The following is a 22984-nucleotide window of genomic DNA, read 5'->3' on the forward strand; positions in this document are numbered from 1 at the left end:
TGCTGCATCAAAGCAAAGAAGTCTCTATCTGGTCTATTTTTTTTGTTGTTGTTGTTAGGAGACCCTAACTGGTTTGGTATTTGAAAGCACCCAGGAATTTAGATTTCTCTTAAACCACCTGGGATTATATTTCATGAGCTATGTAGTCTTAACATCCTTTGGTACATGGAGAACTTTGGCATTTATGAGGAAAAGAGACTTATGAAAATTCAAAATATCCAGATTGTTTGGATTTAGGCCTGGTAGTCTTTTAAAAATACCTAAAGTTTTATTTTTTTGATCAGTCCTTAGTGTTGTTGTTTGTTGTTAGTGATTCATTTGCTTAGCTTTAACAGAGTCTCTTCTCAGAGAGAACTCTAAACACTGCTAGGGATCATTATTTTATGTGACTTCCTCTATCTAGAGCAGATTCAGAGAGAGAGAGAGAAGGAGAAAGGGGAAGAGGGAGGAAGGGATGAAAGGAAGGAGGGAGGGGAGAAGGAAGAGAGGGAGGAAAAGAGAGAGGGAGGGAGGAAGGAAAGAAGAAAGGATTGAAGGATGAAAGAAAGAAAGACAAGGGGAAGAAAAAAGTGATTTTCATAAATAAAAGAATATGTCAAAAAAAAAAATCACATCAACTAAAACTTAGCACTTTTCCCAAAGCATCCTTTCTTTCCTGACTTCCATCCAGGACATAGTCAGGGCTGGCTGTATGTCTCACAGGGCCCCATGCTCAGAAGTGCCCCATGCTTGTCTCAATGCTGTGCTACCATCCTCCTGAAATTCTTAATCATATTTGATCAAGAAGCCACACGTTTTCACTTTGCATGGTAGCCTGTCTTGCATTCAGGTGATAAAATTGATTCAAATACCATTTCTTTCCTCTCCCAATGTAAATTTATAATTCTTACAGAGATGTCACAATTTTTAAATAAGTCAGTACAATTACTTAGAGCACAAATAATTTTAAGCGTGTCTACACATGGAAAATGTGTGGGGCGTGACAAAATAATGTAAAAAAAAAAAGAGGACTAAAGTTGAAAAAAAAAAAAAAAAGGAGCATATATAGGGCTGGAAGAGATACAGCCTGAAATTCAACCTAAGGGGAGAAAATGAATTTTAGCAAGAGTTCCTCCAGGCTTTAGAGAAGTGCTGCCATGTCTACAGAGAGAAGGGAAACAGACACTTGTGTATGACAGGAAAATATTGTTGAGTGAAGTGTGTTGTCATTTAATCTAGTATGACACGCTCACAAGCAGGTCTAACGCTTCATAAACTGTGTGTGGGGAGATGTCCGATTTATACGAACATGGGTAAAACCCCTCAGTAGCATGGCTAATCCATTCAGTCCATGTGGGCATGGCTTCCCTGTGGAGGTTGTTATTAATTATTAAATCAATGCCTACTTTGTGCATTACCCACAGGAAAAAAACTATTAATAATTCTTCATTTTTATCAGATTTCATGAATACCCAGCATTGGGGGGCAATTCAAGATGTCCTTTTTGCTTTTTCCAAAGGACCAAGGTAAGGGAGAGAATGCCCTGTGTGAGAGAGGGACATGGAGGAGGTAAAGAGGAAAGAAGCAGACAGATATTTTGTTCTCCCTATAAAGGACTTTCAAGTCTCATGAAGACAAAATGTACGAAACTTTTCATAACTCATCCTCTGTTTGAAATAGCAGAGCATGGTAAAATGAATTAACCAGAGCAGAAAGCTTTCTGAAACAGAATTTAGGTCTCCTGTTCAAGGAAGGATTTATTTTCATGAAGAGAAAATGCAAATAGTAGATACCAAATCCAAATTACTCCAGGATTTGAGTAGGAACACCATAATTGATGAATTCATAAAGGCAAAATTTATTCTACAGTACATCCTACATTACTACATAGTTACAATGTTACAAACAGAATCCTAGAACTTCCGATTCTTAGGCAAAAGTCGTGCAAAAAATAATAACTCAAATCACCTATATTATTGCTTCCACGAATTAGGAGGCTAGATTGCATGATATATCTTTTGAAAATTCACAGTAAAATGTACTTTGAAGATCAGTGCTTAGGAATCAGGCCCACAAATTTTGAATCTCAACTACAATATTTAATACCTGTGTGCATTGAGGAAAATGCTTAAATTCCAGGAGTCTCACTTTTTTTTTTATCCTTTGCTAATGATATTGACAGCACAATCTCATTAGATTTTTTCTGAGAATTTACTATTTTATGCCTGGTCATACATACAGCAATCATCAATATTTCCAGCCTCTGGGGTTTACTGGGAAGCTGCTTTCCCGCTGATAGTGTGTGCTGCTTCAAGGCAGTGGATTTTATGGCTGTTTGAAACTGAGGAAAATGGATGTGTGCAACAAATTATTGTTTTTACAGGATATTGTATGAGGGATATAAGTTTTTGGTAGGAAAAACAGAAATTGTGAAAATTTTTATTTGTTACACACATGTACCATAGACCTTGATGGGGACTCTGGTATAATTAGTGGTATTTTAACTGTGCCACCAAACACTTAGGGTAGGCTTGTGAGAGGGGGTAAGAAAAAAATCCACGCTATCTACCAAAAATTCAGACACAATGATTCGGCATGCTTCCATTAATGAAAACACATGGTATTAACAAAAAAATTCAAAGCAGAAAAGAATTGGGTCACCAAAATGTTAAATAGATTAGTTCATCTTATGACGACTTTAGACTGTGCCCGGCATTCAGTAAAAATTGATATCATCATCATTGTTATTAATATTAGCCTAATTGCTGCTGTTGTTAGTTGTCATTGAGTCGGTTCTGATTCATAAGGACTCTTTGCCCAACAGAACAAAACACTGCCCAGTCCTGCACCATCCTCACAATCATTGCTATGTTTGAGCCCATTGTTGCAACCATTGTGTCATTTCATCTCTTTGAGCGTCTTCCTCTCTTTCACTGACCTTCTATTTTATTAAGCATGATGTCCTTCTCCAGGGACAGCTTTCCCCAATAACATGTCCAAAGTACATGGAACAAAGTCTCCCCATTCTCTCCTTTAAGGAACATTCTGGCTGTACTTCTTCCAAGACAGATTCGTTTGTTCTTCTAGCAGTCCATGGTATAGTCAACATTCCTTGCCGAAACTATAATACAAAGGCATCAATTCTTCTTTGGTCTTGCTTATTCATTGTCCAGCTTTCACATGCATATAAGGTAATTGAAAATACCATGACTTGCGTCAGGCCCACCTTAGACCTCAAAGTGACATCTTTGCTTTTTTAACACTTTAAAGAGGTCTTTTGCAGCAGATTTGCCCAATACAATGTGTCCTTTGAATTCTTAACTGCAGCTTCCATAGACGTTGATTATGGATGTAAGTAAAATGAAATCCTTGACTAGTGCAATCTGTCCTCTGTTTATCATGATGTTGCTTCTTGGTCAAATTGTGAGGATTTTTGTTTTCTTTATGTTGAGATGTAATTCATTCAGTAGGCTGTGGACTTTGATCTGTATCAGTGAGTGCTGAAAGCCATCTCACTTTTTTAGCAAGCAAGGTTGTGTCATCTGCATAATGCAGGTTGTTAATAAGTATTCCACTAATCCTGATGCCATGTTCTTCATACAGTCTAGCTTCTCGGATTATTTCCTCAGCATACATATTGAAAAAGTACGGTGAAAGGATACAACTGTGAAACACACCTTTCCTGATTTTAAACCACGCAGTATCCCCATGTTCTGTTCAAAGGACTGCCTCTTGGTTTATGTACAGGTTCCTCATGAGCACAATTAAGTATCCTGAATTCACATTTTTCATCTGAAATGCCCATTCTTCTCAATGTTATAATTAATTTGTCATGATCCACACAGTCAAACACCTTAGCATAGCCAATAAAATACAGGTAACCATCTTTCTGGTATTCTCTGCTTTCAGTCAGCAATGATATCCCTCGTTCCATGTCCTCTTCTGAATCAGACTTGAATTTTTGGCATTTCCCTGTAGATGTACTTCTGCAACTGCTTTTGAATGATCTTCAGCAAAATTTTACCTATATGTGATATTAATGATATTGTTTTATAATTTTCTCATTCTGTTGGAAATGGGCACAAATGTGGATCTCTTCCAGTCTGTTGGCTATGTAGATGTCTTTCAAATATCTTGACATAGACAAGTAAGCCCTTCCAGCACTGTATCCATTTGTTGAAATATCTCAGTTGGTATTCCATCAATGCCTGGAGCCTTGTTTTTTGCCAATGCCTTCAGTGCATCTTGGACTTCTTCCTTCGGCACCATCAGTTCTTGATCATATTTGACCTGCTGAACATTTTGTTCTATTGCACCTTATGTTGCCATCAGTCGGAGATGACTGAACAGCAGCTAACAAAAACATATGTATATGCAAGATGCAGCTGGTGGTTTGAACTGCCGGCATTTTAGTTTACAGCAGAGCTCTTAAACACTGTGCTGCCAGGGCTCCATATGAAAGTCTAGTAAAGAACATATATGCATATAAAGAATATAGAATATATACATCCTTTACTAGACTTGCATAGAGCAGGACCTGTCTATTATATACCTTTACATTTCTTATGAAAATTCCCCTACTCAAAAAAATAATTGCTGGATTGAATTTGTCATATCACTTCAATTATCTGCACAATTTATTTCCAAATATTACACAATGGCCTTTTTCTTTAACAAAGTAAGAAATGGAAAAAAGAACTGGATGTCATTAAGATTTTGTGTGTGGCCTGTAAGAGACCACAGACATCATAAAGTCTAGGGCCTTGATTAGAGAGAAGAGAAAACTGACCTAGATAAATCAAATTACGAGGCAAGAGATATAGCTAGTAATGGTTACAATAAAATTACAACCCAAGTATCTTAATTCCCTGTCAATGCTGCTCACACCAATGCATGGCATTGTTGTTGTTGTTGTTAGGTGCTGTCGAGTTGATTCTGACTCATAGTAACCCTATACACAACAGAACAAACACTGCCCGGTCCTGAGCCATCCTTACAATCATTGTTATGCTTGAGCTCATTGTTGCAGCCACCATGTCAATCCACCTTGCTGAGGGTCTTCGTCTTTTCCGCTGACCCTGTACTCTGCCAAGCATTGTGCCCTTCTCCAGGGCCTTATCCCTCCTAACAACATGTCCAAAGTATGTAAGATGCAGTCTTGCCATCCTTGCCTCTAAGGAGCATTCTGGTTCTACTTCGTCCAAGACAGATTTGTTCACTCTTTTGGCAGTCCATGGTATACACAATATTCTTCGCCAACACCACAATTCAAAGGCATCAATTCTTCCTCGGTCTTCCTTATTCATTGTCCAGCTTTCACATGCATATGACGCAATTGAAAATACCACGGCTTGGGTCAGGCGCACCTTAGTCTTCCAGGTGACATCTTTGCTCTTCAACACTTTGGAGAGGTCCTTTGCAGCAGATTTACCCAGTGCAATGCATTCTTTGATTTCCCGACTGCTGCTTCCATGGCTGTTGATTGTGGATCCAAGTAAAATGAAATTCTTGACAACTTCAATCTTTTCTCCATTTATCATGATGCTGCTGATTGGTCCAGTTGTGAGGATTTTTATTTTCTTTATGATGAGGTGCAATCCATATGGAAGCCTGTGGTCTTTGATCTTCATTAGTAAGTGCTTCAACTCCTTTTCACTTTCAGAAAGCAAGGTTGTGTCATCTGCATAATGCAGGTTGTTAATGAGTCTTCCTCCAATCCTGATGCCCCGTTCTTCACATAGTCCAGCTTCTCGGATTCTTTGCTCAGCATACAGATTGAATAGGTATGGTGAAAGGATACAACTCTGACACACACCTTTCCTGACTTTAAACCAATCAGTATCCCCTCGTTCTGTCCTAACAACTGTCTCTTGGTCTATGTACTGGCTCCTCATGAGCACAATTAAGTGATCTGGAAATCCCATTCTTTGCAATGTTATCCATAATTTGCTATGATCCACACAGTTGAATGCCTTTGCATAGTCAATACAACTCAGGTAAACATCCTTCTGGTATTCTCTGCTTTCAGCCAGGATCCATCTGACATCAGCAATGATATCCCTGGTTCCACGTCCTGCTCTGAAACTAGCCTGAATTTCTGGCAGTTCCCTGTGGATATACTGCTGCAGCTGCTTTTGAGTGATCTTCAGCAAAATTTTGCTTGCGTATGATGTTAATGGTATTGTTCTATAATTTCCACATTCAGTTGGATCACCTTTCTTGGGAATAGGCATAAAATAGACCTCTTCCAGTCAGTTGGCCAGCAACCTGTCTTCCATATTTCTTGGCATAGATTAGTGAGCACCTCCAGTGCCGCAACCCTTTGTTGAAACATCTCAATTGATAGTCCATCAATTCCTGGAGACTTGTTTTTCACCAATTCCTTCAGAGGAGCTTGCACCTCTTCCTTCAGTACCATCGGTTCCAGATCATATGCCACCCCCTGAAATGGTTGAACATGGACTAATTCTGTTTGGTATAATGACTCTGTGTATTCCTTCCACCTTCTTTTGATGCTTCCTGCGTCGTTTAATATTTTCCCCATAGAATCCTTCACTATTGCAACTTGAGGCTTGAATTTTTTCTTTAGTTCTTTCAGCTTGAGAAACGCCAAGTGTGTTCTTCCCTTTTGATTTTCCATCTCCAGCTGTTTGCACATGTGATTATAATACTTCTCGAGCCACCTTTTGAAATCTTCTGTTCAGTTCTTTTACTTCATCATTTCTTCCTTTTGCTTTAGCTGCTCAACATTTGTGAGCAAGTTTCAGAGTCTCCTCTGACATCCATCTTGGTCTTTTCTTTCTTTCCTGTCTTTTCAATGACCTCTTGCTTTATTCATGTATAATATCCTTGATATCATTCCACGACTCAACTGGTCTTTCATCACTAGGGTTCAATGCATCAAATGTATTCTCGAGATGGTCTTTAAATTCAGGTGGAGTATACTCAAGGTCATATTTCGGCTCTTGTGGGCTTGCTCTAATTGTCTTCAGTTTCAGCTTGGACTTGCATCTGAGCAATTGATGGTCTGTTCCACGGTCAGCCCCTGGCCTTTTTCTGACTGATGATATTGAGCTTTTCCACCATCTCTTTCCACAGATATAGTCAATTTGATTCCTATTTGTTCCATCTGGCAAGGTCCATGTGTATAGTCACTGTTTATGTTGCTGAAAGAAGGTATTTGCAATGAAGAAGTAGCTGGTCTTGCAAAACTCTATCACTCGATCTCTGGCATTGTTTCTATCACCCAATGTCATATTTTCCAACTACCAATCCTTCTTTGTTTCCAACTTTCAGATTTCAACCACCAGTAATTATCAATGCATCCTGATTGAAAGTTCGATCAATTGCAGACTGCAGCAGCTGATAAAAACCTTCTATTTCTTCATCTTTGGCCCTAGTGGTTGGTACGTAAATTTGAATAACAGCCATACTAACTGTCCTTCCTTGTAGGTGCATGGATATTATCCTATCATTGACAGTGTTGTACTTCAGGATAGATCTTGAAATGTTCTTTTTGATGATGAATGCAACGCCATTCCTCTTCAGGTTGTTATCCCCAGTATACTTGACTATATGATCGTCCAATTCAAAACAGCCAGTACCGCTCCATTTCAGCTCACTAGTGTCTAGGATATTGATGTTTATGCATTCCATTTCATTTTTGACGATTTCCAATTTTCCTAAATTCATACTTCGTACATTCCAGGTTCCGATTATTAATGGGTGTTTGCAGCTGTTTCTTCTCATTTTGAATTGTACCACATCAGCAAATGGAGGCCCCAAAAGCTTTACTCCATTCACATCATTAAGGTTGGTTCTACTTTGAGGAGGCAGCTTTTCCCCAGTCATGTTTTGAGTGTCTTCCAACCTGGGGGGCTCATCTTCCAGCAGTATATCAGACAATGCTCCACTGCTATTCATAAGGTTTTCACTGGCTAATGCTTTTCAGAAGTAAACTGCTGGGTCTGTCTTCCTAGCTTGCCTGTCTTAGTCTATAAGCTCAGCTGAAACCAGTCCTCCATGGGTGACCCTGCTGGTATCTGAATACTGGTGGCATAGCTCCCAGCATCACAGCAACACACAAGCCCCCACGGTACAATGAACTGGCGGACTCATGGGGATGCAGGGGATTAGAAGAGCTTTTTTAAGTTTTTAATCCCCCAGCTGTACAAGGGTATTGCCTTATCAACACTTACAATAGGCTTCTTTCCACTGCTGAAAGTGCCTAATATGGGGATAAATCCCCTACCAACTGCCTTGCTCTGAGGATAAGAAAATGACCTCTTCACTCCCTAGTACTTCACAGTCTTTTTAAAAACAGAGAATCAATGAAAACCTTACTTGCAAAGGAAATGTCTTCCAATTATATTTCATCATTTTAAGTGTTATGGATATAGGAAAGAAAGTGAAGCCATGAAAATTCTATAAAAACATTAACACTAAGTGTTTTTCACCATTTACGAATAAAAATTCAGTATTTTTTTTTTCAGTAACAGCAATTGCATGTCGGCAACGATCCAATTAGTGTTGGTTGTGATGATAAAGATCTTTCTGACTGCTAAAGGATATTTTGTTTTAGTTGTTGTTAGGTGCCGTCTAGTCGGTTCAGACTCTTAGCGACCTATGTACGACAGAATGAAACACTGACAGGTTGCTACACCATCCTCACAATACTCTTTCCCAACATCAAATTCAAAGGCATCAATTCTTCATCACTCTTCCTTATACATTGTCCTGCTTTTGTATGCATATGAGATGATTGAAAATATTGTGAATGGGTCAGGCACACCTTAGTCCTCAAAGTGACATCACTGCTTTTTAACACTCTAAAGAGGTCTTTTGTAGCAAAAGTGGCCAATGGAATATGTTGATTTGATTTCTTGACTATTGCTTCTATGGACATTAACTGTGGATCCAAGTAAAATGAAATCAGTGACAACATCAATCTTTTCTCCATTTATCATGATGTTGCTTATTGGTCCAATTTTGAGAATTTTTGTTTTCTCCACCTTGAGGGTTAATCCCTACTGAAGACTATAGCCTTTCATCTTCATCAGTCAATGCTTCAAATCTTCTTTGCTTTTAAGCAAGCAAGGTTGTGTCATATGCATATCACAGGTTGTTAATGATTCTTCCTCTAATTCTGATGCCCTGCTCTCCTTCATGTAGTGGAGCTTCTCAGATTATTTGCTCAGCATAGGGATTGAATAAGTATGGTGAAGGAATACAACTCTGACACTCAACTTTCCTGATTTCAAACCACAGAATATTCCCTTGTTTTTCTCAAATGACTGCCTCTTGGTCTAAGTACAGGCTCCTCATAAACACAATTAAGTGTTCTGGAATTACTAGTCTTTGCAATATTATCCATAATTTGTTATGATCCACACAGTCAAATGCCTTTGCATAGTCAATAAAACACAAGTGAACATCTTTCTGTTATTCTCTACTTTCAACCAAGATCAACCTGACACGAGCAATATCACTTGTTCTACCTCCTCTTCTGAACACAGCTTGAATTTCTAGCAGCTCCTTTTTTGAAACATCTTCAGCAAAATTATACTTGCTTGTGATATTAATGATCATTTGATAAGTTCTATATTCAGTTGAATCACCTTTCTTTGGAATAGGCACAAATATGGATCTCTTCCAACCAGTTGGTCAGGCAGCTGTCTTCCAAATTTCTTGGCATAGATGAGTGAGCACCTCCAATGTTCATCCTTTTCATGAAATATCTCAAGTGGCATGCAGTCAGTTCCTGAAGCCTTATTTTTCACCAATGCCTTCAGTGCAGCTTGGGCTTCTTCCTTCAATACCATCAGTTTCTGGTCGTATGCTACCTCTTGAAATGATTGAACATCAACCAATTCTTTTGGAACAGTGACTCTGTGTATTCCTTCCATTCTCTTTTGATGCTTCCCACATCGTTTGATGGCTTACCCATAGAATCCATCAAAATTCCAATTCGAGCCTCAAATTTTTTCTTTAGTTCTTTCAGCTTGAGAAATGCTGACAGTGTTCTTCGCTTTTGGCTTTCTGACTCCAGGTCTTTGCATATTTTATTATAATACTTTACTTTTTCTCATCGAGCCATCCTTTGAAATCTTCTCTTCAGCTCTTTTACTTCACCATTTCTTCCATTTGCTTTAGCTAATCTACATTCAAGGGCAAGTTTCAGAATCTCTTCTGAAATCCATTTTGGTCTTTTCTTTCCTTCTTGTGTTTTTAATGACCTTTTTGCTTTCTACATGTATGAAGTCCTTGATGTCATTCCACAGCTCTTCTGGTCTTTGGTCATTAGTGTGTCTGGTCTTCAGTTATTAGTGTTCAATGTGCCAAATTTATTCTTGACATGGTCTCCAAATTCATGTGGCATATACCCAAGATCACATGTTGTTTATTATGGAATTGTTTTAATTTTCTTCAGCCTCTGCTTGAACTTTCATATGAGCAATTGATGGTCTGCTCTGCAGTTGGACCCCCCTCCCCAGCCTTGTTCTGACTGATGATACTGAGCTTTTCCATCTTCTCTTTCTACAGATATAGTTGATTAGATTAATGTGCTTTCCATCAGGTGAGGTCCACAGGTATAGTGGCCATTTATGTTGTTGCAAAAGGCATTTGCAGTGACTAAGTTGTTGATCTTGCAAAATTCTATCATGCAATCGCTGGTGTCATTTCTATCACCAAGGCCATGTTTTCCACCTACCGGTCCTTCTTCTGTGTTCCCAACTTTCACATTCCAATCTCCAGTAATTATCAATGCCTCTTTATTGCATGTTTGTTCAATTTCAGACTGCCGAAATTGGTAAAATTACTTAATTTTCTCATCTTTGACATTAGTGGTTGGTGACTTAACTTGAGTAATAGTCGTATTAACAGATTTTCCTTGTAGAAGTATAGATATTATCCTGTCACTAACAGGTAATATTGTACTTCATGGTAGATGCTGAAATGTACTTTTTGACAATGAATGTAACTCCATTCCTCTTCAATTTCTCGTTCCAGCATAGTTGACCATGTGATTGTCTAATTCAAGATGGCTAATACTAGTCCATTTCATATCACCAATGCCTAGGACATCAACCTCTATGAGGTCCGTTTCATTTCTGAAAACTTCCAACTTTCCTATACTCATATTTTGTACATTTCATGTTCCAATTATTAATAGATGTTTGCTGTTATTTCTTCTCATTTTGAGTTCTGCCACATCAGGAAATGAAGGTCTTAAAGGCTTTATTCCATTTGTGTCATTAAGGTTGACTCTACTTCAAAGAGAAAGGTTTTCCCCGGTCATATTTTGGGTGCTTTCCAACCTGAGGGGCTCATCTTCCAGCAGTGTACCAGACAATGTTCTGCTACTATTCATAATGTTTTCATTGACAGTTTTTTTGAGAACTATACTGCCAGGTCCTTCTTTCTAGTCTGTCTTAGTCTGGAGGCTCTGCTGTAACCTGTCTACCATGGATGACCTGCTGGTATGAAATACCATGGCATAGCTTCCAGCATCAGAGAAACATGTAGCCATCACAGTAAGAGAAATTGACAGATGCATGACATATATTCTTGGAATATATTTATTCCCTTCTTAGCTTAAGTCAGCAAACCATCTCAGATTTAAACATGTTTATTTACTATGAGTTATCTTCAGATAAATAAGTGTATAACTTCTAAAATTTTGCAAAAATAAATTCTACAGTTTATGAAATAAGTCTAAAAGACAGACATATTTCAAATAGTATGCATTTGAGAGCTCTAAATCTTACCCTGCACACACAATTACATTTCTATGCCACAGATATCCATTTTCTTATAATGAAATCAACATATAATTTCTCCAACTCTTAGCAGTGTCTATTGGCATTACCAGTCTCTCTGGTTCCTTTATTAGACTGTAATCATATTGACAGCAGGCAATTTCTAGTTTTTCAGTATACTCTCAATGCTTAGATCAAGGCTTGAATAATAGTAAGCATTCCATAAGCATATAATAAGTAAATGAGTAAGTAAATTAATGTTTATAGAGAACTATGAAGATTCCCTTGATGTGGAAAAATTTGCAAACATTATACCTAAAACCAACTCTTAAAAATCTAGTTTCAACGCTTCAACCTGATGATATTTTTGAAAATGTTTGCCTAATATCATTTCTACCACCCATCTCTCGGTTTGGTGTGCTATGGAAGCTGAAGTGTTGCTATGAAGAGGGAAGCTATGTATGTCACCAGTATTTCAAATACCAGAAGGTCACTCATGGTGGACAGGCTTCAGCAGAACATTTACACTGAGATAGACTAAGAAAAAAAGATCTGGTGATCTACTTCCTAAAATTAACCAATAAAAACCATACAGATTGCACCAGAACATTATCTAACTTGCTTGCTTTGAACATGCCATCAGGAGAGATGAACTGCTGGAGAAGGACCTTATGCTTGAAGAAGTAGAGGGCCAGCAAGAGCTAAAGAGACCCTTAGTGAGATGGATTGTCATAATAGACACAAAGCCAGACTTCAACAGCTGGTGATCACGAGGATGACGCAGGATGGGGCAATGTTATGTTTCATTTTGCTGTACCTAAGGTCACTATGAGTCAGACAACTGGAAATCTATCTGTCTGTCTGTCTATCTGTCATCCATTTTATATTATTTCTGTTCTCAAAACTCTTCAAAGCTTCCTATTTCTCTCAGCATAAAAGCCAGCAAACACAATCAGACACCTGTTAACTCTTTGACCTCCTATCCTCATATCCTACAACTTCACCATCGTTCACTCTGATCCACACTCTGATCTCCTTTGAAAGTACCAGGCACACATCTACCTCAAGCCCCTTTTACCAGCCGTTCCTGACATGTCATGGCCCTAGACACGTATTGCCTTAAAGGATAAAAATTTACACTTTTTAAGTCTCTCCATTTGTTCCATTCTTTTGTTTTGTTTTGTTTTTTTTATTGAATAATTTGTTTATTTGTTCTGGCAAGTAGCATGCATCAAATTTATCTAATAGTTCTACAAAGTTATTTACATATAATTTTTTTTTTTATTTCCATTGTGCTTTAAGTGAAAGTCCACATATCAGTCTATCACACAAAAACCCACATACACCTTGCTACATAATCCCAATTGCTCTCCCCTCAATGAGACAGCCCACTCCCTCCCTCCACTCTCTCTTTTCCTGTCCATTCCACCAGCCCCTAATCCCCTCTACCCTCCATCTCTGCTCCAGACAGGAGACACCAACACAATCTCAAGTGTCCATCCAATCCAAGAAGCTCACTCCCCACCAGCATCCCTCTCCATCCCATTGTCCATTCCAATCCCTGCCTGAAGAGCTGGCCCTGGGAATGGCTCCTGTCCTGGGCCAACAGAAGGTCCAGGGGCCACGACCACTGGGGTCCCTCCAGTCTCATTCAGACCATCAAGTCTGGTCTTTTTACAGGAATCCAGGGTATGCATCCCACTGCCTTCCTGCTCCCCCAGGGGCCCACTGCCCTGTTCCCTGTCAGGGCAGTCATCTGTCGCAGTCCGTCACCATCCAGTTCCTCTGGTCTCAGGCCGATGCAGTCTCTGGTTTATGTGGTCCCTTCTGCCTCCTGGGCTCGAAATTAACCTGTGGCCTTGGTGTTCCTCATTCTCCCTTGGTCCAGGTTGGTTGAGACCAATTGATGCATCCCAGATGGCCGCTTGCTAGCGTTTAAGACCTCAGATGCCACTCTCTAAAGTGGGATGCAGAATGTCTTCCCAATAGATTTTATTATGCCAATTGACTTAGACGTCCCCAAAAACCATGGTCCCCAAACCCCTGCCGCTGCTAGGCTGCCCTTCAAGGCACTCAGTTTATTCAGGAAACTTCTTTGCTTTTGGTTTAGTCCAGTTGTGCTGACCTCCCCTGTATTGTGTGTTATCTTTCCCTTCACCTAAAGTAGTTCTTATCTACTATCTAATTAGTGAATACCCCTCTCCCACCATACCTCCCTCCCCCTGTTATAACCATCAAAGAATATTTTCTTCTCTGTTTAAACTATTTCTTGAGTTCTTATAATAGTAGTCTTATACAATATTTGTCCTTTTGTAACTGACTAATTTCACAGAGCCTAATGCCTTCCAAATTCCTCCATGTTATGAAATGTTTCACAGATTCCTCACTGTTCTTTATCAATGTATAGTATTCCATTGTGTGAATATATTATAATTTATTTATCCACTCATCCCTTGATGGGCATCTTGGTTGCTTCCATCTTTTTGCTATTGTAAATGGTGCTGCAATGAACATGGGTGTGCATATACCTGTTCAAGTAAAGGCTCTTATTTCTCTAGGATATATTCCGAGGAGTGGGATTGCTAGGTTGTATGGTAGTTCTATTTCTAGCTTTTTAAGGAAGTGCCAAATCGATTTCCAAAGTGGCTGTACCATTTTACATTCCCACCAGCAGTGTATAAGTGTCCCAGTCTCTCCACAGCCTCTCCAACATTTATTATTTTGTGTTTTTTGGATTAATACCAGCCTTGTTGGAGTGAGATGAAATCTCATTGTAGTTTTGATTTGCATTTCTCTAATGGCTAATGATCACAAGCATTTCCTCATGTATCCATTAGCTACCTGAATGTCTTCTTTAGTGAAGTGTCTGTTCATATCTTTTGCCCATTTTTTAATTGGGTTATTTCTCTTTTTGTAATTAGTTTTTGCAGTATCGTGTAGATTTTAGAGATCAGGTGCTGATCAGAAATATTATAGCTAAAAACTTTTCCCCAGTCCGTAGGTAATCTTTTTACTCTTTTGGTGAAGTCTTTGGATGAGCATAGGTGTTTGACTTTTAGTAACTCCCAATTATCTAGTTTTTCTTCTGCATTGTTAGTAATGTTTTGTATACTGTGTATGCCATGTATTAGGGCTCCTAATGTTGTCACTATTTTTTCTTACATGATCTTTAATGTTTTAGATTTTATATTTAGGCCTTTGATCCATTTTGAGTTCGTTTTTGTGCATGGTGTGAGGCATGGGTCTTGTATCATTTTTTTTTTTTTGCAGATGGATATCCAGTTATGCCAGCACCATTTGTTAAAAGACTGTCTTTTCCCCATTTAACTGCTTTGGGGCCTTTGTCAAATATCAACTGCTCATATGTGAATGGATTTATGTCTGGATTCTCAGTTCTGTTCCATTGGTCTGTGTATCTCTTGTACCAATACCAGGCTGTTTTGACTACTGTGGCAGTATAATAGGTTCTAAAATCAGGTAGAGTGAGGCCTCCCACTTTGTTCTGCTTTTTCAGTAATGCTTTCTTATTCAGGGCTTCTTTCCCATTCATATGAAGTTGGTAATTTGTTTCTCCATCACGTTAAAGAATGTCGTTGGAATTTGGATCGGAATTGCATTAAATGTACAGATCGCTTTTGGTAGAATAGCCATTTTTACAATGTTAAGCCTTCCTATTCATGAGCAAGGTATGTTTTTCCACTTTTGTAGGTCTCTTCTGGTTTCTTGCAGAAGTATTTTGTAGTTTTCTTTGTATAAGTCTTTTACATCTCTGGTAAGATTTATTCCTAGGTATTTTATCTTCTTGGGGCCCTACTGTAAATGGTATTGATTTGGTGATTTCCTCTTCGATGTTCTTTTTGTTGGTGAAGAGGAATCCAAGTGATTTTTTATGTTTATCTTGTATCCCGATACTCTGCTGAACTCTTCTATTAGTTTCAGTAGTTTTCTGGGGGATTCCCTAGGGTTTTCTGTGTATAAGATCATATTATCCACAAACAGAGATACTTTTACTTCTTCCTTGCCAATGTGGATACCCTTTATTTCTTTATCTAGCCTAATTGCTCTGGCTAGGACCTCCAGCACAATGCTGAATAAGAGTGGTGATAAAGGGCATCCTTGTCTGGTTCCTGATCTCAAGGGGAATGCTTTCAGGCTCTCGCCATTTAGGATGAATTTGGCTATTGGCTTTGTATAAATGCCGTTTCTTACGTTGAGGAATTTTCCTTCTATTCCTATTTTGCTGAGAGTTTTTATCATGAATGGGTGTTGAACTTTGTCAAATGCCTTTTCAGAATTGATGGATAAAATCATGTGATTCACGTCTTTTGTTTTATTTATATGACGGATTACATTAATTGTTTTTCTAACGTTGAACCATCCCTGCATACCTGGCATGAATCCCACTTGGTCATAGTGAATTACTTTTTTGATATGTTGTTGAATTCTATTGGCTAGAATTTTGTTGAGGATTTTTGCATCTGTGTTCATGAGGGATAAGTCTGTAATTTTCTTTTTTTGTGGTGTCTTTACCTGATTTTGGTATCAGGGACACGGTGGCTTCATAGAACGAGTTTGGGAGTATTCTATCCTTTCCTATGCTCTGAAATACCTTTAGTAGTAGTTGTGTTAACTCTTCTCTGAAAGTTTGGTAGAACTCTGCAGTGCAGCCGTCCGGGCCAGGGCTTTTTTTTGTTGGGAGTTTTTTGATTACCTTTTCAATCTCTTCTTTTGTTATGGATCTATTTAGTTGTTCTATCTTTGTTTGTGTTAGTTTAGATAGGCGGTGTGTTTCTAGGAATTCATCCATTTCTTCTAGGTTTTCAAATTTGCTAGAGTACAACTTTTCATAGTAATCTGACATGTTTCTTTTAATTTCAGTTAGGTCTGTTGTAATATCACCCATCTCATTTCTTATTCTGGTTATTTGCTTCCTCTCTTGTTTTTCTTTTGTCAGTCTGGCCACTGGTTCATCAATTTTGTTGATTTTTTCAAAGAACCAGCTTTTGGTCTAGTTAATTCTTTCAACTGTTTTTCTGTTTTCTATTTCATTTACTTCTGCTCTAATTTTTATTATTTGTTTTCTTCTGGTGCCTGAGGGTTCTTTTGTTGGTCTCTTTCTATTTGTTCAAATTGTAGGGATAATTCTTTGATTTTGGTCATTTTTTCTTTTTGGATGTGTGTATTTATTGATATAAATTGACCCCTGAGCATTGCTTTTGCTGTGTCCCAAAGGTTCTGAGAGGAAGTGTTTTCATTCTCATTGGATTCTATGAATTTCTTTATTCCATCTTTTATGTCTTCTATAATCCAGTCTTTTTTGAGCAGGGTTGTGTTCAGTTTCTAAGTGTTTGATTTCTTTTCCTGCTTTTTCTGTTATTGATTTCTACTTTTATGGCCTTATGGTCAGAGAAGATGCTTTATAATATTTCACTGTTTTGGATTCTGCTAAGGCTTGCTTTATGGCCTAATATGTTGTCTGTTCTAGAAAGTGTCCCATGTGCACTAGAAAAGAAAGTATATTTGGCTGCTGTTGGGTGGAGTGTTCTGTATATGTCTATGAGGTTAAGTTTGTTTATTGTGGCATTTAGATCTTCCCTGTCTTTATCGAGCTTCTTTCTGGATGTCCTGTCCTTCACCGAAAGTGTTGTGTTGAAGTCTCCTACTATTATTGTGGAGCTATCTCACTTTTCAATGCTGACAGAGTTTGTTTTATGTACCTTGCAGCCCTGTCATTGGGTTCATAAATATTTAATATGGTTATATCCTCCTGGTATATTGTCCCTTTAGTCATTATACAGTGACCTTGGTTATCCTTTATGATGGATGTAACTTTAAAGTCTATTTTGTCAGAAATTAATATTGCTACTCCTGCTCTTTTTTTATTGTTGTTTGCTTGATATACTTTTTTTCAGCCTTTGAGTTTTAGTTTGCTTGTGTCTCTAAGTCTAAGGTGTGTCTCTTGTAGGCAGCATACAGACAGATCGTGTTCATTTGTTTCAATCTTATTTTATAATAACATATGCAGTAATTTTGCACTGATTTTCATGAGTTGCTATCAAAGAGTTTAATCTCTCCCAACCTCTCAGTTGCTATTGTTGTTACATGCTGTAGAGTAGGTTCAGACTCATAGCAACCCTATCTACAACAGAACTAAACACCACCTGGTCCTGCACCATCCTCACAATCATTGTTATGGTTGAGCTCATCGCTATAGTCACTGTGTTAATCCATCTTGTTGAGGGACTTCCTCTTTTTTAGCTGACCCTCTGCTTTAACATGCATGAAGTCCTTCTCCAGGGACTGTTCCCTCCTGATAATATGTCCAAAGAACCTGAGATGAAGTCTCACCACCCTCACTTCCAAGGAGCAGTCTGTCTGCATTTCCTCAACGACAGACTTGTTCATTCTTCTGGCAGTCTATAGTATATTCAGTATTCTTCACCAACACCATAATTCAAAGGCATCAATACTTGTTTGGTCTTCTTTATTCATTGTCCAGCTTTCACATATAATATGAGGCTACTAAAAATACGGGTTAGGGCAGGAGCACCTTAGCACTCAGAGTGACGTCTTTGCTTTTTAACACCGTAAAGAGTTATCTTAAAGCAGTTTTGCCAAATACAATGTGTTCGCTTATTTCCTGACTGCTATTTCCGTGACCGTTGATTGTGGATCCAAGTAAGATACAATCCTCGACAATGTGAATCTTTTCTCTGTTTTTCATGATGGTGCTTATTGGTCCAGTTGTGAGGACTTTTGTTTTCTTTGGGTTGAGGTATAATCCATACTGAAGGCTATATTCTTTGACTTTCATCAATAAGTGCTTCAAGTATATCCTTTCTGTATACATCTCCAAATACCGTTGGGTATTGTCCTTGGTGTGACAGGTTTACTTCACTGATAATTTGACTGTCAGTCATTATTTCAAATAAAAATCCTATTCCATGAAAAAAGCAGCTAATTTTAGCTCAGAACTCAAACAATTTCATGAATGCTTGTATTCACAAGAAGCACCATGGTTCAGTATGCAACAAATGTGCTTTGAGTATATTTTCTATTTGTCACATAGAATATTAAACAGATGTGTACCAAGGGTCATCCAAGTGTCACTCTCTCTCCAGAGTAGTAAGGAGAATAAAATGAAACCTCTAACTCAAGCAGAATTATAAACTAATAAAATACTGTGTCGTTTAGAGAGTTGTCCTTTATGCCTCCCTCCATTGCTTTGTATGACATCTTTACTTCCTTTTTGTCAAAGTGAAAAGTGTATCTACACTGCCTACTTCTATACAGGAAAATTTAGAGCTTAAATTTTTATTGTAATTAACAATGAATATTGGTGATGGTTACACATCATGATTGATATGATTGGTGTCACTGAATTATACACATAAAAAATGTTGTACTGGCATGTGTGTTATATATATTTTTACAAAAATAAAAAAATATTCAAATATGCTCAATCTTCTACCATGCCGATGATATGAATACTAGATCTCTTAAGGTCATATGACTGCCCTTGGAACATAGGTGCAGATCTGATTTTGGTATTAACAACTTCTAACATACATACACTATTGTTTAGTTTTTTGAATTACATGTAGAGATTAAATTATTTTTGAACATTTTTAAGACTTGCATGGATGGGATTAATTGTTGGGAAAACTCAGAATGAGTGAAAGTTTCTATTAGTATGCATTTTCTAGCTAGCCTCAGCTACAGTCAAAATTCACTAAAGAACTTCATCACCATTCAAAAAGATTTGTAGGTAACTGTCTTACTTTCATTGGGCTGCCATAACAAAATACCACAAAGTGGGTGGCTTTGAAGAACAAAAATATATTTTCTCACAGTTTTTGAGGCTAGGAGACTGAATTCAGGGCATGGGTAGATCTATGCTTTCTCTGTCTGCCCTAGGGGAAGAAGATTCTTTCTGGTTTCTTCCAGCATCTGGTAGCCCGAGGCATCTTTGGGCATTCCTTGGCTTGTAGGCGCATCTTCACATGCCATCTTGCCCCTGTGTCACTTTGTCTGCTTGTCTATTCTCCCCTTTTATAACACACAGTTCAAAAGGGATTAGGTCTCAGCCTACTCAGGTATGACCTCATTAACTTAACTGATAACATCGTCAAAGAAAAACCCTGTTTCCAAACAGGGTCACATTCACAGGTACAGGGGTTAGAACTTCAACATATCTTTTTGGATGACAATTCAATCCATGAGAGATATCTTCACAATTCTTTCACATCCTAAATCCATCCCCCTTAAAATAAAACAATTTTTTGTTGTTGTTGTTCAATTTGAACTATATATACATATATTTTTAAAGTGTTTAGAAGTGCTCTGATTTATTCAGAGTTAAACTGAATAAAATAAAAGAATACAAATAACCATGGGGTCATAGTCCACAGGATTAATTATGTGGACCGCAGGGCAATAAAAATATTTATTTGTTTTAAAAAAAAAATCTAGGTTTCCGTCATGTAATGACCACGATTTAAGTCTGGGGAAACTTTATAAGAAAATGTTAAAATATATTATTCGAAGGGAAGAGTTGAGGTCAGATAATTAGTTGGAGAAAAAGATCAGGATTGGGTTTTCCCAAATAAGAAGTACATGCAGAAGAGATGTTAAGAATATTTGTACAGTTTGCCTCTGTTTTAAAAAAAGGGAAAAGAAAGAAAAAAACTTCTAGTACCATATTAAGGTTAATAGAGACAAAACATGAAAGTATAAGAAATTTAGGGGAAAAAAGCTAGATGGAAACCCTGGTTGCATAGTGGTTAAGAGCTACAAGCTTCTAACCAAAAGTTCGGCACATTAAATAGAGAATACATTTCTTCAAAGGCATAGCACCATGGGCAAACAGCTACGGAGGTTATTTTAAGCTGAAGGCTTTCAATCATTTATTACTTTACTGAATTTTTGGATAGGGAGTTAATTTAGAGCAGTATTTGTCTGTGTGTGTGTGTTGTTGAGGATCCCCATGGCTGAATTTAATAGAAAAGCATCTCGCTGGGAGGCAAATGATTTTATTCCCTCTCCAGCCAATCAGAACAGGTCCAGCAGCCTGAACATAGCACAGACTTACCATAAAGCAAAATAACTCTGGTTCCAAATGCTGGGCCTTCTTTTTGAAGGGGCAATTATTTATAAAAATCACAGTAGAGTCAGAGTAATTAATGATCAGAAATTATTACTTGCAGGCTGTATCATTTGTATATGAGTAAATACCTAGGCCAAGTTGCTAGCCTTTGGATCAATTTACCAGGTGGTCCTTAGCCAATACCCAGCCTGTGTTTGCCTGGGAAGAACTCTGAGCATATGGGCCTTCTGCATACTGTAGTCCTCATGAGCTATCCAATGTCATGGTAATTACATTTCTTTCTGCTTTGTCCCCAAGGTAGGCTACTGGGATCTCCAATTTCCAGAAAAGTACCTAGACGGCAATTCTCTAAAAGTCTACTTAGTAAAACCACAACAGCCCAGAGAGCAGAAGGAATAAAAATATATATTTTTTTATTTCTTATTTATATATATATATATAATTTCCAATCACTATAAGGAAAAAATAATTACATTTAACAATGGTGTGGTTTTATTAAATGGAAAGGATAAAAATAGGATTTTAAAAAATCTAATGAACATCAACAAAAACAATACTATAACATGGAAGAAAATGCACACTTTGGGTGTCTCAAGATTTTTCAAAGATAGAGTTTTTATTGTAATACAAAAAGCGTAGTTTCCCTCTACCTAGGATCATAAGTGGATATACTCAAGGTCATAATTTGGCTCTTGTGGACTTGTTCTAATTTTCCTCAGTTTCAACTTGAACTTGCATGTGAGCAATTGATGGTCTGTTCTACAGTTGGCCCCTGGCTCTGTTCTGAATGATGATATTGAGCTTTTCCATCGTTTTCTTTACACAGATGTAGTCAGTTTGATTCCTGCATATTCCATCTCAAGAATAGATTTGACCCGTTGAACACTAATAACCGAAGACCAGAGGAGTCGTGGAATGACATCAAGGACAATATCATGAAGAAAGCAAGAATTCATTAAAAAGACAGGAAAAAAAGAAAAGTCCAAACTGGATATCAGAAGAGACTCTGAAACTTGCTCTTGAACGTCAAGTACCTAAAGCAAAAGGAAGAAGTGATGAAGTAAAAGAACTGAACAGAAGATTTCAAAGGACAGGTAGAGAAGACAAAGTAAAGTACTATAATGACATATGCAAAGAGCTGGAGATAGAAAACCAATAGGGAAGAACATGCTCAGCATTTCTCAAGCTGAAAGAACTTAATTAAAAATTCAACCCTCGAGTTGCAATAGTGAAGGATTCTATTGGGAAAATATTAAACAACACAGGATACATCAAAAGAAGATGGAAGGAATACACAGAATCATTATGCCAGAAAGAATTGGTCAACAGTCAACCATTTCAATAGGTAGCATATGATCAGGTACTGATGACACTGAAGGAAGAAGTCCAAGATACACGAAGCCTCCAGGAATTGACAGAATATCAGCTGAGATATTTCAACAAATTAATGCAACACTGGAATCACTCACTCGCCAATACCAAGAACTTTGGAAGACAGTTACCTGGCCAACCAAATGCAAGAGATCAATAATTATGCCTATTCCCAAGAAAGGTGATCCAGCCAAATGTGGAAATTATCAAACAACATCATTAATATCACATGCAAGTAAAATTTTGCTGAAGATCATTCAAAAGCAGCTACAACAGTATATTGATAAGGAACTGCCAGAAATTCAAGTCAGATTCAGAAGAGGACGTGGAACCAGGGATATCATTGCTGATGTCAGGTGGATGTTGGCTGAAAGCAGAGAATACCAGAAAAATGTTTAACTGTGCTTTATTGACTATGCTAAGGCATTCTACTATGTGGATTATAACAGATTATGGATAGCATTATGAAGAATGGGAATTCCAGAACACTTAATTGTGTTCATGAGGAACCTGTACACAGATCAAGAGCCAGTTGTTTGGACAGAACAAGGGAATACTGTGTGCTTTAAAGGCAGGAAAGATGTGCGTCAGGGATGTATCCTTTCATAATACCTATTCAATCTGTATGCTGAGCAAATAATCTGAGAAACTGGAGTATATGAAGAACAGGGCATCAGAATTGGTGGAAGACTCATTAACAACCTGTGTTATACAGATGACACAACCTTGCTTTCTGAAAATGAAGAGGACTTGAAGCACTTACTGATAA

Source organism: Loxodonta africana, chromosome 2 (assembly GCF_030014295.1).
Source record: "Loxodonta africana isolate mLoxAfr1 chromosome 2, mLoxAfr1.hap2, whole genome shotgun sequence".
In the NCBI taxonomy this organism is placed as follows: Eukaryota; Metazoa; Chordata; class Mammalia; order Proboscidea; family Elephantidae; genus Loxodonta; species Loxodonta africana.